Below are 14,994 nucleotides of genomic sequence, written 5' to 3' on the forward strand. Positions count from 1 at the left end.
CACGGGAGCCCCGTACCTCCTTGGGTTTCACCTGGGTTCCCTCCGGGGTCCCGGGGCTTTCGTCAGCCTCCTTCTGCTTCACCCGGGCCCCTCCTCTCTCACCAGGACCCGGGACTTCCAGGCAGCCTCAGCAAGGCTGCAGACTTCATTGGGGCCAGCGCGGGGTAGGCTCCCGCTTGCTCCTCCACCGTCACGGGGCTCTCCTTAGCTCACGGGAGCCCCGCAGCACCTCCCTCAGGCCTCTTCCGGCTGCTCGGCGGTAGCCAATCAGTGCGCGGTGGTGGGGGGGCGCGGCTGGTGACGTCACCGGCGCCCCAGACATGTGATGCCGCCCTTCCCGGCTACGCCAGGCCCAACACGGGCCTCCTCAATGCCGCGGCGGCCTTCTCTTGGCTCCGGGGGCTGCAGCGGAGGCCGCGAACAACAGCGGCACTCTTCTTAATATAACGCCGGGCCGCGGTGGTGATTCCTAGCCACGCGCTCAAGGGAAGGCGGGGTAGGCTCCCGACCTCCTCCGACTGGACGGCAGACTTCCCCTTCACCCGGGACCGCTCCAAGGGGCCCGGGACTTTGAGGTCTTCACGCGGGGCTCTACCCTCCACCAGGGAGCCCCGCAGTTCCCTCGCGGCGCTTCTAGAGATCCCCGGGCCGCAGCAGTGAGTACTAGGCGGCAATTCTACGCGGTAGGCACCCGCTAAAGGTGGAATTACCAGGCAGCAATATGCAACAATAGCGCTTTACCAGCATAGCACTTGATCCACACGACGTGGGGGCATACCAGCAGCCCCTACTACTTGGGGATCAGGCTGGTAGGCCTCAGCTCCTCTTCTCTGGGGTTTGAGGTATATCGCTTGACAGGTGCATATCAGGCAGTAACACTTCCCGGCACACAGCTCTTCCAAGCATGCAGCGCTTCTTCTAGGCACAGCGCTCTCGGGTTGTGGCACCTAGGGGGCAGACAGTCCCAGCAGCAAGCCCCAGGGTAACGCTTCACACCTCCTGGGGGGGGTCCAGTCCCAATACAGCGCTCTCCTCTCCAGGCGCTTTTAGGTGCAGCGCTTGCGTGGCGCCAGGTCCCAGTGGCCTCAGGGACGAAGGCTGGCCCTCCATACTTCTCCAGGGGCCAGGGTGGCAGAGGAGCAGGCACTACTGGGCCAGGTCAACAGTTAGTGGGAGCTTCATCAAAACAGGGCGGTAGGCTGACACCATCCTCCACTGCAGCATGGCCCTCCTCCTGAACAGCTGCCTGAACTCCAGCACTGGGGCTTCCACTAGCCTTGGGGACTGTAGAGTGGTTCTAGATGGGTGCAGGGTCCAGCACACAGGCCCAAGTGGCGGTATCCCCTGGCAGCAGGTCCCCTCACGTTCCTGTCAGTCTCAGCACATGGTGGCACATCCCCATTATTTATATCCCCCTCACTCCACCTACCAGACAGTGCCAGAAGCTTCTGGAATTCTCTGGGGAACTGGTTTAAACTGGCTCAGGGGGAGGAGTAGAGCACCCTGGGTGCCAGGCTTTCCCTCCAACTGCTAAGGTGGCTGGGTACCAAACATCTAGACCGCTAACCTACTGCAGTCAGGTGGCACAACACATAGCCATGGCATCCATTTTAAATACAGCATTCATCAGGGTACATTTCTAACAGGGGGTTATCACAGGTGCGCACACCATTGCATTACACTTTCATATTACACCGGGCATCTCATACCACACATGGCCTATACAGCGTTATTTACCATGGGGGAGACATCCTAAAATAGGGGGGTGAAAGGCGAAATATTTCAGGGGAAAAGGGCCAAGTCCAACAGGTACCACTCCAAAAAGAGGGAGAGGTCAGTATAGACTCAACCAACGTCGAAGAGGGAACAACTGGCAGATGCCGAGATACTATGACTACCCACAATCAAATTTCCAACAATTCATGCCCAACTTCCCAGATTGGATGAACCCATACTTCCTGGGTCCACCAACGATGGGCCTCATGATGAACACACAACCACCACCTCTTTTTTTAGGGAGAGGCCCCCGCCATCAAAGGGGCAGAAAAAAAGGGGTCGCCATAAATAAACAAGAGAGACAGATGCATACCCGCAGCATGACCAAGGAACAATCAGGGACCAGTTCGATGAGTCACTGGTAGTCAACCTTACTGAAATCACTCTTATGGCTGACCAAGAAAAAGTCCTAAACAAAGGCCTTGGCTTTGTTACTACTCCCCCACTAGATATCTTCAAGTTGAGGTGTGAAATGGCATAGTTCTGTAAAAAGATAAAGCTCAAAGCCTTTTTTAACAACAAGGAGAAGCACACAATAGAGAGTGACACTAACCTGAGACCAAAATCGACTTTCTGTCCACCTACACACCAGGTGCCCGTAGAAATACAAGCTTTGAACAAGCTGCCGTGCAGGAAGTGGAACACCTGGGGACCACAGATAAGAGACCCTACATCAACATGACCAGACAAGAACAAAGGGCAATGGAGGAACTACGCAAGAATGACAATCTCATTATCAAACCAGCAGACAAAGGAAGAGCGATTGTCCTTCTGACCAAACAAGGATACAATCAACAATGCCTTGGCCACCTGTCAGACCAGAAATTCTACAGAAAACTGACCTTCGACCAAACAAAAAGACTAAAAAGGACCATTGAGTTAATGGTAGAGGAGGCGGAAAGTAACCAGTGGACCTCAAAGCATGAAGCCGATTTCCTGAAGACAAAATCACAGAGAGTGCCATATTTCTACTCACTACCCAAGACCCATAAGAACAAAAGTCCACCACCTGGACGCCCAATAGTGGCAGGAATAGGATATGTCCTAGAACCATTGTCTCAATTTGCAGATCAATTCCTGCGACCTTTGGTGCAGAAAACACCTACATACCTCAAGGACACACGTGACCTTCTGAACCTACTAGATGGGCAACCATACAACGAAAATACCATGCTCCTAGTAGGTGTTGATGTAGAAAGCCTCTACACGAGTCTCCCCAACAGAAGACCTTAGACACCCTGGAGGACATCCTATTCACTGAAGTTTGGAACCTCAGGACACCCAGACACTGTGTGCTGGAGTGCTGCAGACTAACTCTCACTGAGAACTATTTTGAATATGCGGGCACCCTCTTTGGACAATGCCATGGTACTTCAATGGGCAGTACTTTCACCCCAAGTGTGGCCGGGCTGTACGTGAGCAGTTTTGAACAGGAACATATGCAGACTCCATCCAACCCCTTTCATAGAGGTATCAAACTCTGGCGACATTACATAGATGATGTGATTATGATTGGGAGGACACACAGAGAGCACTTAAGGAGTTCATAACCTGGATAAACACAAGGGATGAATATCTTAAATTCACATATACAGCGGACAAGAAACAACTGGACTTCCTGGATGTTACAATCTAAAACTTCCTATAAACCAACAGCGAGAAACAGTATACTCTCCTATAGTAGCTTCCACCCTTGCCCCCTGAGAGACAATCTACCATACTGCCAGTTCTTGCGTTTGAAACAAAACTGCAGCAATTTGGAAGATTATAAGAAACAGGCAAAGGATTTGGAAACAAACTCGTGAAAAGAGACTAACCAATCAGGACAATAAATGCAAGAAAAGAGCTCGCATTCAGCCTAGACAAAAACCTGTTGCAAATCATGCAACGCGAAGAACCTAAAGATCTGCCGACTTGCGTCACCACGTACAACACATCATCAAACACAGTGAAAAAGATCATTAGATCAGAGGTAATGAACGTATACCGCATTTTGGATCATATGTCACTGGGGGCATGTTTTTGGAGTAATTGTCCTTTCAGTTACTGCACTTGATAATGAATAGCTTGTAATACAACCAGAGAATATCATTGTCAATACACTGATTATTTGCCTGCATTTTGGTAATACTAAACTGACGCTGCGATAAACACCAATTAATGAACCGCCATTACGGCCTCACAGTAAAACTGCCCCCGTGCCTTGGCCCATACGGCATTCCTTAAGCACTTCTGTAAGGATAATAGGGCAGCCACCTTGTAGATCAACCGCACTTGAGGCCATTTCAAGAAATGTTTGACCTCAATTACAGGAGCAAAGCACGGCCTATTGTAACTACAACCACTTCACGTAACATGACTCCAATACAGCGCACTGCCAGTTGGAGCTAATGATATACATGATGTCTGCCACCTCTTTGATATAACGTTAGACATCTATCTTTGAAACAGTTCACAATGCCACAGAACTACCCTGCCCACCGATAACAAGTATCAGTTCTTAAGACTAACTTACCCATGATGTTATTGTGCATTAAACATTGGCACATTATAAACATGTCAGCCTGACATGTTTTTTGTAGAAGTTGCCGATGTACTCCCCCTGTACTCTTTTCTATTTCTGCACCAGCTAATGCGTTAATAATACGCCATTCTGCACCCTTCCGTAATACGGACACACAGGGACAGACAAAACATGCTACCGTCACAGCATACAATCATTGAACAATTTTGTTACCAGTTAGTGACATTGTCTATATGTTTTATACCTTTTCCTTTCAGGTACAGATACTACAGATCTGACCTAAGACAACAAGGGTGGTGAGTAGCCACCCCCCTCCCACATTGAGAGCCAGAATGTCCTCTCAATTTATCGGTCCTAACGAATGCCTCTAGAGGTCCCACGAGGCTGAAACATGTTGACGACCACCACCACAAGTGTGATAGACCAGTAACTGGGTCTATACACGCACAATATTGTTTTTAGTTTCCCAAATCACAGATCTCAGGAATAAAAATACACGAGATTTGATGTAGGGAATTTTATTTCACATATCTAAGCCAGAGCACGCCCTCTTTTTGTTCTGGCCACTACTGTCAAACCAGTTGGTCTTCCTCCATGTGGAGGTCAGCATGCTGACAAAGGAAAAGACCCTATGATCATGATGTTACGGTACACTGAGGCAGAGAATCAACATATACCGCCCATCGCCTGTGTACGTATATGAGGGTTTTTTACAACTATGGTCCCTCATGTTAACTAAGACCCTGGTGACAAAGGACAAGTGGTCCATTTTCCCCCCACTTTTGATTGTTGTACTAACCATTGGAAGCCGAATGGATCACAGCTTCTCTTTCCCTCTTCATTGATGCTTTGAGTAAATTTTTATTGGCATCTTAGGAAACTTAAGAAGTTGGGGCTTCCTGAAAATTATCATTACTGGAAATGTGGAGTTGCGTATGCTCTATGCAAGCCTCTTAGTAGAAACATTTTGAGACAAGGTTTTTGTCAGAATTAGTTTGTATCTGAAAGAAATTTATGGTTTAAATCTTTTTATTGAGTATGCTGCAATCATAAACATTACACCCACATACAATCACCGGCCAGCAGGGAACATATTTGCAAAAGGAAGCTGTTATGCAAGAAGAAGAGAAGAAAACAGTAAAAAAGTGAGAAAAAGCATAGAAAGAGCTGAGGAGGCTAAAGAAGGAAGGACAGGGGTCTGCTCACAGTATATAGCAGGGCGTGGTAGGGGCTAGGATTGAGTGATCTTCGGGGGTGGCAGTGGATTCTATATGTGAGTTGTAGGGAATTGCAGGACTCGTAGATACTGCAGGCATGTGAGCTCCACGAATTCAGATGATAAGAAGGACACCGTGGACCCCCAGGTCTTGTCGAACTTAGATAGTGTGTGATTGAGGCCAGCTGTAATCCGCTCCATCTCCACAATTTCCATTAATTTGTGTAGCCATTCAAGTTTAGTCGGGATATCAGATGTGCCCCACCCTGCCAACAGGACCTGTTTGGCTGCACCTAGTGCAAGGGTGATCGCTCCACCCCGGCATGACCGGAGAGGATACGTGAGAGGGTTGGGCAGCCCCAGCAAAACATTACTAGGGAAACGGGGCAGTTCCGTCTCGTATAGTCAATCTACTAGAGGTAGAATGGTGTCCCAGAATGCCTGTATTGTAGGGCAGTGCCATAGGAAATGGGACAGGGTACCCTCCCCCCACAATCATGCCAACAGAGATTGCCGCCACGGGGCTTCCATTTGACGGCCCTTGCAGGTGTGTAATACCAATAATGTGCAATTTGAGGAGCATCTCCTTCCCTGAAGTGCTGCATGAGTATGCCTGGGCTCTATGAATCCGCATACTCCTTGGGAGAAAACTCCCAATTTTATTTCAGTTCCCACCTACGCTGTGCAGAGGATTTAGCCTGGGTTCTTGCCCTGTTGAGGAAGCGATAAATATCCGACAGAAGGCATCTATTGGACGTGCGTGTGATATACCAAACCTCAAATTTCGTAGGGAGCCGGCCAGCATGCTAACGGATGTGAGGCTGTGTGACCCAATGGCACAGTGCCAGGTATTGCCATTGCGCGTCCTTGGGGATCCCGTAGTGAACCACAAGTCTGGAGAAATCCAGGATTCCCCTTTCGTCAAAAAGGTCGCCTATTCTTTTACAGTTGGCGTCTTGCCATTTAAGGTAGGCGTTGCCCGTAAGGGCAGGAGGGAAATCCAGATTCCCAATAAAGGGAGTCAGAGGCAAGACAGTTGAGGAGAGGTGAAAACTCTCCTGGACCCTATCTAATACCTACATAGTGGCCCTCAGGACTGGGGAGAGATACTCACCCAACGGCCGATAACGTCGGGGCAGCCATGGCACCTTCCATATGTGAATTCCAGCGACCCCTCTAGCCATAAAGCACCAATGTTTTTCCGACTTTAGTTGGTACCACTCCACCATCCAGCGGAGTTGCGCAATGTAATAGAAGCGCCTAAGATGGGGGATACCAAGACCACCCTCATCCTGCTCCAGGCAGGTGAGGTGTTGCACCATACGTGGCTTCTTACATCCCCAGATGAAGCCAATAATGAGTTGTTGCATTTGAGCCAGTGTCGAAGGCGGTGGGGCAAGCAGGAGCGTCTCAATGATGTAGAGCAGGCGGGGCAGGACCGTCATATTGACGTCAGCAATCTTACCCAACCAGGAAAGGGCATGCTTTTCCAACTATTTAGATCGTGACTCAATTTGTGCAGGGCTTCTGTATAATTCACCTGCGCAGTTTTTGCAGTGATAGCGAAAATCCATAGCCCCAGATAAGTAATATCCGTAGCCGCCCACGAGAACGGGAAATGAAGCAAGAGGAGGAGCCGATCTGCCACAGGGAGATTAAGACTTATAGCCTGGGTCTTTTTCAAGTTCATTTTAAAACCAAACGCTGCACTGAAAGCCTCTACTTCTGCTAAAAGAGGGGGGAGAGAGAGCGCCGGGTGTGTTATAAACAGGAGAACGTCATCCACATACATGGACATCTTATGTTCTGTGCCCCCCATCCGGATCCCAGTGACCGACGAGAGTTGCCGCACTCTTTCGGCAAATGGTTCTATGTAGAGAGCAAAAAGGATGGGAGAGAGAGGACAACCCTGTTTCGTGCCACGTCCCACCCGGAAAGGACGCGAGACCACCCCAATGACCCATACACGTGCTTGGGGACTATGATATACATAATTCACCCACCTCTGGAACCTGTCACCCAGCCCAAAGCGGCAGAGAACCTGTTGTAAGTAAGGCCAGTGGACCCGGTTAAACGCCTTTTCGGCATCCACCAAAAGAAGCAATGATGGGGTCTGGGTCCTATGCGTCTGGTCTAGTAAGTGACAAAGTCTACGGGTTCCATCTCCGCAACTACGCTCCGGGATGAAACCCTATTGGTCGGGGTCTACCATGCCCTGCATGTGGGGAGCGAGCCTCGCAGCCAAAATACTAGTGAAAATCTTTAAGTCCACGTTGAGTAGGGAGATAGGGCGATAGGAAGCACACTCCTGGGGGTACTTTCTGGGTTTGGGAATGACCACCACCTCCGCCTTTGACAAGTTCCCCAGACTCGCTAAAGGCGTTGAACAACCTTACCAGGAGGGGAACGAGATCCAACACAAAAGTTTAATAAAAAATCGACCGGGAGGTCATCATCCCCCGGCGCCATGCCAACCGAAAGGCCCTTAATCACCCGGAAGTCCTCCTCCAGAGATATGTCCACATCCAGGTGAGCTGCAGCTGGGGCTATCAGCGGGGGCATTGTATGCGAGTAACTTGTGGTTTAAGCGCCACGCACCGTGATGCAGGAAGCCCCTCCAGAAGAAGCAACGTTAAAACAATCGGGGAGTGGTCCGAAAGCGCCGCAACCCCAATAGAAACATCGCCCGTGGCAGCAGTAACCCTTAGAGAAGTCCAAAAAAGGTCAATGTGGGCATACGTTTGGTGGGCCACTGAGATGGGTTCTCCCATGCAGTCGGAAAGCTGTGGCGCCAGGCATCCTTGAGACCCACCTCCAATAGTCTCTGAAGCAGCGTGCCAGCGAGAGAGCCCGTGTGACCCATCCGCATCGTCGATCTGTCCAACTATGCGTCCGGGACTATATTAAAGTCCCCTCCAATGACCAGGTCCTCATCAGGAGGTTCCTGAATCGAACTGATAACCTCCCTTAAGAAGGCCTCTTGGTGTTCATTAGGACTATATACATAGGAATTCATGTGTACCCTCTCGCCCAGCAATACCTGTAGTGCCAAGAGGCAGCCTGCAACCTCCGTATGCATTCCATCCACCTTCGCCTGAAAGTGTGCAGCGAGCAGAATCGCCACCTCAGCCTTCTTACCCGCTCCCGCAGAGAAATATTGTCGATCGAAGCCGTTTCCAATCCGCCCGCACGAGGTGGGTCTCCTGTAGGAGGCAGGTATCGCACTTGGCTTCTTTCAACAGGGCAAGGAGCGCACGCCGTTTCGCAGGTGAATTAAGACCCCGCACATTGAAGCTCATGACTACTTAAAGGTGTGTCATGGGAGGTGAAAAGGATATGCGTGCATAGCAGGCAGACCTATCTTTAAAAGCATAGCAGCAGCTCCGCATATACCCCCCCTCTGTGTAATCCACTCCGCGGCCCCAGTGGCATCCGACCCCGAGGCTCCACCGCGCCACCAAATGGAGCCCCAGGAAAGGTGGGCAATCCTAACAACTGGAAAGGGGGGACAGGCAAGGATGCAGAACAGATGATGAGCAAAGCCCAAATGAGGGAAAGCCAAAAAAACAACCCAGACCCACCGCCCATTCCTCACAACCGAACCCACCTCTCATGTAGAGGAACACAATCCTGCCCCTGGTCACCTGTCGCCTAAAAATGAAGGGTCACCCTTCCTGTCCGCAGAATGGTCGTGGCTCCCACCAGCCACAAGAGACCCTTGGTTTGCTTGTGAGTGAAGCGGAGAAAGAAAAGGAAAGTAAGGAAAAGAGAGAAAAAGAGAATAAACAACTAAGGACGTGAAAACCATCATCCCACAGTAACAACGTGCACTAGCATGCAGGGGTCCATGAGCCAGACGAACGGTCAGCATCCCTCTATGGTGGGGGCTCCCCCCCCCCCAAGACCGACTGCGCAAGGTATTGGGCTTGGATCATGCTTCCGGTGTCTTAGCCTCGAAACCTCTACTGGCAAATCATTCCCCTGTGGCTGCAGTAGAGTCCACCTGGTCCATCTCTTTCCGTACAGAGTTTCCCGGCTCCTTGCAACGTTCTGCTTCGGTGGGTTTCGTCTGGGTCCCCTCCTTTAGGCCTCTTCTCCTACTTGGCCACTGTTGTCTCCCGGGTGATGAAACCCCTTCTGCTGCATCCGAGTCCTCAGTTGATGCCAGGGTGAAACCAAGGACTTCTTTGGCCTCCTGTAGGTTGCGCACTCCATGGGTTTCTTTGTTCCAGACAAAGGAGAGTCTGAACGGGTGCCCCCATCAGTATTGTATACCCTGCTCCTGGAGGAAGGCTGTGACAGGACACAGCTCCTTACGTCTCTGGAGAGTAAGGGGGGGGGTCAGGTCTTGTACACCCACACCTGGAGGCCCTCGAATTCCACAGAAGGGCAATCGTGTGAGGCTGCCATGATGATCTCCTTCTGCCTGTAGGAGTGGAGGCAGGTCATGATGTCCTGCGGCTGGCTGGGGCTCAATGCGGGGCATCCAGCATGTTGTGTACAATCAAGGGCGACCTCCTAGTCCTTCAGAGTGGGGGCCATGTGGTAAAATAGGCGCAGCACCCAATCCTCGAACTTACCTCCATCTTCACGGAGTGGTACCCCTTTGATGCATATGAAAGAGCACCGGGAGCGGTTCTACAAATCTTCCTTCTTAAGGTAGAGCTCCTCCTGCCATTCCCAGAGGGTGATTAGTTCTCGGGCCTGTGCAGCGAGCTCTTCCTCCCGTCTGTCCCCATTACGTTCCAGGGTGTCCACTCTATCCCCAACTTTGCCAAAGTCTGCTCGGAGCTGCTTAATGTCAGCCGCCAGGTCCTGTCGTATCCCGGCGAAGTCTTCTCGCAGGGTGCCAAAGAGCTGCTCCATGAACGCCTTTGTGACAGGTTCGGTCGCAGGGCCAGCCACTGTGGCCGTTGTGGCGGCGCCTGCTAGTGGTCCTTGGGCATCTGCGTCGGGCCCCCGGCTTTCTTCCCGCCCGTCTTTTGAAGTAAGTTTTTAATAGAGGGGTCCTTACCGGGGATGTCTTTTCTGCCCCGTTGGGAGGCCATATCCGACTGCCGAAGTATACGGGACCAGCGTTCCTTGCCCCCAAATCCCGACTGTCACCAGAAACCCTTCACAACAGGCCCCAAAGGAAGACACTCAGCAAGTAAAAGGGAGGGTTGCAGACGGGACTGCTGTGGGGCCCTAGGCATTCTGCCGGCGAGCCCCGCTGGCCTGGCACCCTCCGCTCACCCGGATCCGCCAACACAGGGGTCACGTGGCAAGGGCCCCAATGTGTGGCACTTCAGGCAAGGAAGGGCGTTGGCTCACCACCCAACAGGGCCGGGGCAAAGCAAGGAGCACAGCGCTGCAGGCCTCTTTGAAATGGCAGCCCTCTCAGCCTAAGGTAGCACCTCCGCCCCAGGCCTCTCCTTCAGGCCAATGATGATGTCTGCAGTAGAGAGCTGCAGCCTCCGCCTCAAGTAGGTCACCCCAGCTTCACTCGCAGGAGCAGGGCTAGTCTCCCCCAAGGTGCCCCCAGGTCTCCCGGAGCACTGTCAAGAAGATTTGCTAGCAAGGCGGCCCTGGAATTGCCCTTCAATGCTGCTCCAGAGGTGGTGGAGTCTGACGCAGCACCCCAGGGGAGAGGGGTGCCCCAGCCACCCAGGCCTCACTCTCACCTCCGGGTATCGGCTCCTTTCCAGCTGCGTCTCCACTGCGAGGGCGGGGTGTACTGTGCACTGCATCACAGGAAAAGCACTGCCAAGGGACTCGGATTACCTCAGGGCCAACCAAACTCCAGCGCCAGGCCAAACGAGGTGTAAGTGCGGGCTCTGCGCCGCTCCTCCTCCAACGGTCGTCCCGGCGAGGCCCTTCCTCCACCTCGCCCTCGCTGCGCCTTCCAGGCCACGGGGGCCGCCAGCACCCAAGGATTCCTTTCGCCACCAGTACACAGATGCAACAGGGGTCACTGAGGCCCAGAGGTCACGAACCCACTGAGGAGCGGTCACCAAGCAGCTGGTGGACGCCGATTGTCAGTCTCGGCGAGCGGAGCCCCGAAAGAACGGTGCAACTCCGCCACCATCTTGGCCACTCTCCGCTGAAAGCAATTTAAAGGTAGATGTTCAGCCGCTTATTAGGGGTTGACAGATAATTGTCATGAAAATTAGGTGTATATTACATTTTGCCTTCCCTCCCTCTCTACTTGAATTTTTTTTGTTGGTCTTGACAGTCTGTGTACTTTACCACTGCTAACCAGTGCTAAAGTGTTTGTGCTCACTTCTCTAAACATGGTAAAATTGGCTTACACCCAGTTGGCACATTTAATTTACTTGTGACTTCCTAATAATGTGGTTCTGTAAATTAAATGCTACCAGTGGGCCTTCAAAACTGGTAATGCCACCCACTTAAGAAGCCTTTTTTATCAATTCTCAGGCCTGCCATTATTTATTTTATTTTTATTTATTTACGCAACTTTTATAGCGCAACAAATACCCTGAGGTGTCTCGGCGCTGTGGAGCTACTGAAATCAGTCATCCAATTACTGGTTGAACAACCATGTTTTTAAGAGCCTGCGGAAACTCATCAGGTTCGGGGCAGATTTGATGGCGAGTGGCAAAAGATTCCAAAGTTTTGGTGTGGCCACAAGAAAACGCCTATCTCCCCAGGTGGCCGTTCTTGTAAGTGGCACCGAGAGGAGACTGGTGTTGGCCGATCTTAATTGCCTTCTGGGGACATAAAGCTGAAAGGCTTCAGTCAGGAACCTGGGTCCTATGCCATGTACTGCCTTATATGCAATACAGAGGGCCTTAAATTTTATGCGGCTCTCAACTCTCAGCCAGTGAAGCTGACGGATGCCAAGAGTGGTGGATTTCCGGCGGGGAATATTTAGGAGGATCCTGGCAGCCGCATTCTGGATGGATTGCAGCTTGGTTATGACACGCTTCTGGGTGTGAAGAAAGAGCGTTCCCATAATCTATTTTTGAGAAGACTAAGGTAGAGACCAGAGTCTTCCCAGCTAGAGGAGGGAGATAAGGCAGTAGTTTATTTTTTTCAAAATAAAGAATGATGACGAGACAACCTTGTTGGTGTGAAGGTCAAAAGCCAACTTGCTATCAAATATCACTCCCAGATTTCTGGCTTTTTCCACTGGGACAGGTGGAAGGCCGAGCTTTTCTGGCCACCAAGTGGGGGACCATTCAGGGGAGAGTTTTCCGAAGGTCATAATCTCGGTCTTGTCCGAGTTGAGTCTGAGACAATTCGAGGTCATCCAGGTACTGACCTCAAGCATAGCTCTCTGGAAGTTGGCTGCCACAGCAAGGCCATCCCTGTGGATACCCAGAACCAGCTGGGTATCGTCTGCGTAAGATGTAAGCCGTACCCCATGGGCCTTTATTACCCTCGCTAGGTCCGCTACATAGATATTGAATAGCAACGGACTTAGCGAGGAGCCTTGTGGGACTCCACAAGGGAGAGCAGAGATGGGTGAGTAGAAGTCTCCCAGCCTCACCGTCTGGGTACGGTTTGCGAGGAAAGATGAAATAAGATCCCTGGCCAAACCGTTTATCCCCAGGGCTGTGACACGGTCGACTAGAGTGACATGGTCGACCGTGTCGAAGGCCGCTGACAAATCCAAAAGGATCAGGACAGCCGCCCCTCCCTGATCCATGATTGCCCTGATCTCGTCAGAGGCCTTTATCAAAGCGGTCTCTGTTCCATGCTCTGTTAATGTCTGTGTGCAGTTTTACACTGCCATTTCGAACTGGCAAAATAAAACGTTTGAGTTTTTGGTTGGGGCTGCTGAAACCTACTCAAGCAGTAACCACAATTCTCTTCAGAGAGGAACACAAACAACACTCAAATTTACCTGTGCTTAACCCTCTGGTTGCTTGACACACAATTAATCAGGATTAACTTAGAAGCAATGTGTAAAGTATATATGCAGCACACAAAGAGTAATAAAGTGAAAACGCAGCACAAGAAAACTTCCAAACCAATTTAGAAAAATAGAGTAAAATTCAATAAATTAATTTACGCCACAATCCCATTAGTTGAAAAAAGGCTATGCAATTTTAAAGATATACATAAAAATAATGCTTAAAAGAACAAAGCGTCAACTGTGGTTATCTAATCATATAGGACCGGGACAAAGTCACAAACGTGGATACAGTTTTAGACATTTCAACCAGGCAAAATAAACCTTTTGCCAGGACTCAACCTTCCTTTTTAATACTTATACATCACCCCTAGGGAGGTCCTGAACAGCCCTTAGGGCAGGGTGCAGTATATTTAATAAAATTGGACATGTACTTTTAGGTTTTACATGTCCCAGTAGTGAAAATCTCTTAAATTAGTTTTTTACCATTGCAAGACCTACTACTCCCATACGATAACATTGGATTGGGTTACCTTGTTACATTTAATAAGTGATAACTTTTGAATGGGCGCAGGTAGGACTGTCAAGTTTGGTCTCAAATGAATTGTAAACCTCTTTAATGGTAAAGTTGGATTTTAAGTCACAATTCTGAAAATGGCACTTTTAGAAAGTTAAAAATACATGCTTATGTTAAGTTAATTAGTTTAATTTGAAAGTGTGTGCAATCAGTGACTGTGAATCGCCCCAGTCACAGTGAATACTGAAGTAATCCAAAAAGGAGCACTTTCCTCATGCTCCAAACTGTTGCACTGCCAATGTGGGAAATAATCCCTCCAATGTAACAATTCATCCAGGTAATGCATAGTAAACACACGATACCAAGTATTAAACACTTCCTTCTTCCAAACTTATACCCTACGCTTTTCATCACTGTGGAGACAACGTGATGGCACTCAAATTCTTTTGAGGTGTTTTAAACTTGGTATTGTGTGTTCACTATGGATTACCTGGATGAATTATTACATTGGAGGGATTTGTTTCCACATTGGCCGTGCAGTTTGGAGCATGAGGAAAGTGCTCCTTTTTGGATTACTTTTAGAAAGTTGCCATTTTCTTGTCCTGGCCATTTGGTGCCTGGGACCTGTATCCTGAGTCACATGACTAGGTGTAGTTGGCAGTTGGCCTTCGTGTATTCCTCCAAGACAGTGATACAAAGGGGTCCTAGATCTTGTCAGGATGGGCCATCTTTCTCAGGAATGGAAGGGCAGAGCTGTCACGTACCAATATTGCACTATAAATGGGCAGTCTTAGCACACTCACAAAGGGCTTCACACTAATCTATTGTTACCCCAGACCCTTCCCAGCCAGGGCAGGAGAAAGAAGGAAATACCAGAACCAGATGTGGAGGGAAGTCTAGAAGTTTCTCCCAGTTCAAAGCTGGCACTAGGTATAGATTTTGATCCTTGACACCAACTCTTTAGATCACTTCTGGGCCTGTGAAAGATTCAGAACAATGGCTACTATGCTGCCCTGCTGCTGGAAGGACTTCCCTGCTGATTGAGGAAGGGTGACTAGACCTACTCTTTGAACCCAGAACCACCCGACTGACTCCAAGGGCAA

Source organism: Lissotriton helveticus, chromosome 1_1, assembly GCF_964261635.1.
Source record: "Lissotriton helveticus chromosome 1_1, aLisHel1.1, whole genome shotgun sequence".
Classification (NCBI taxonomy): Eukaryota; Metazoa; Chordata; class Amphibia; order Caudata; family Salamandridae; genus Lissotriton; species Lissotriton helveticus.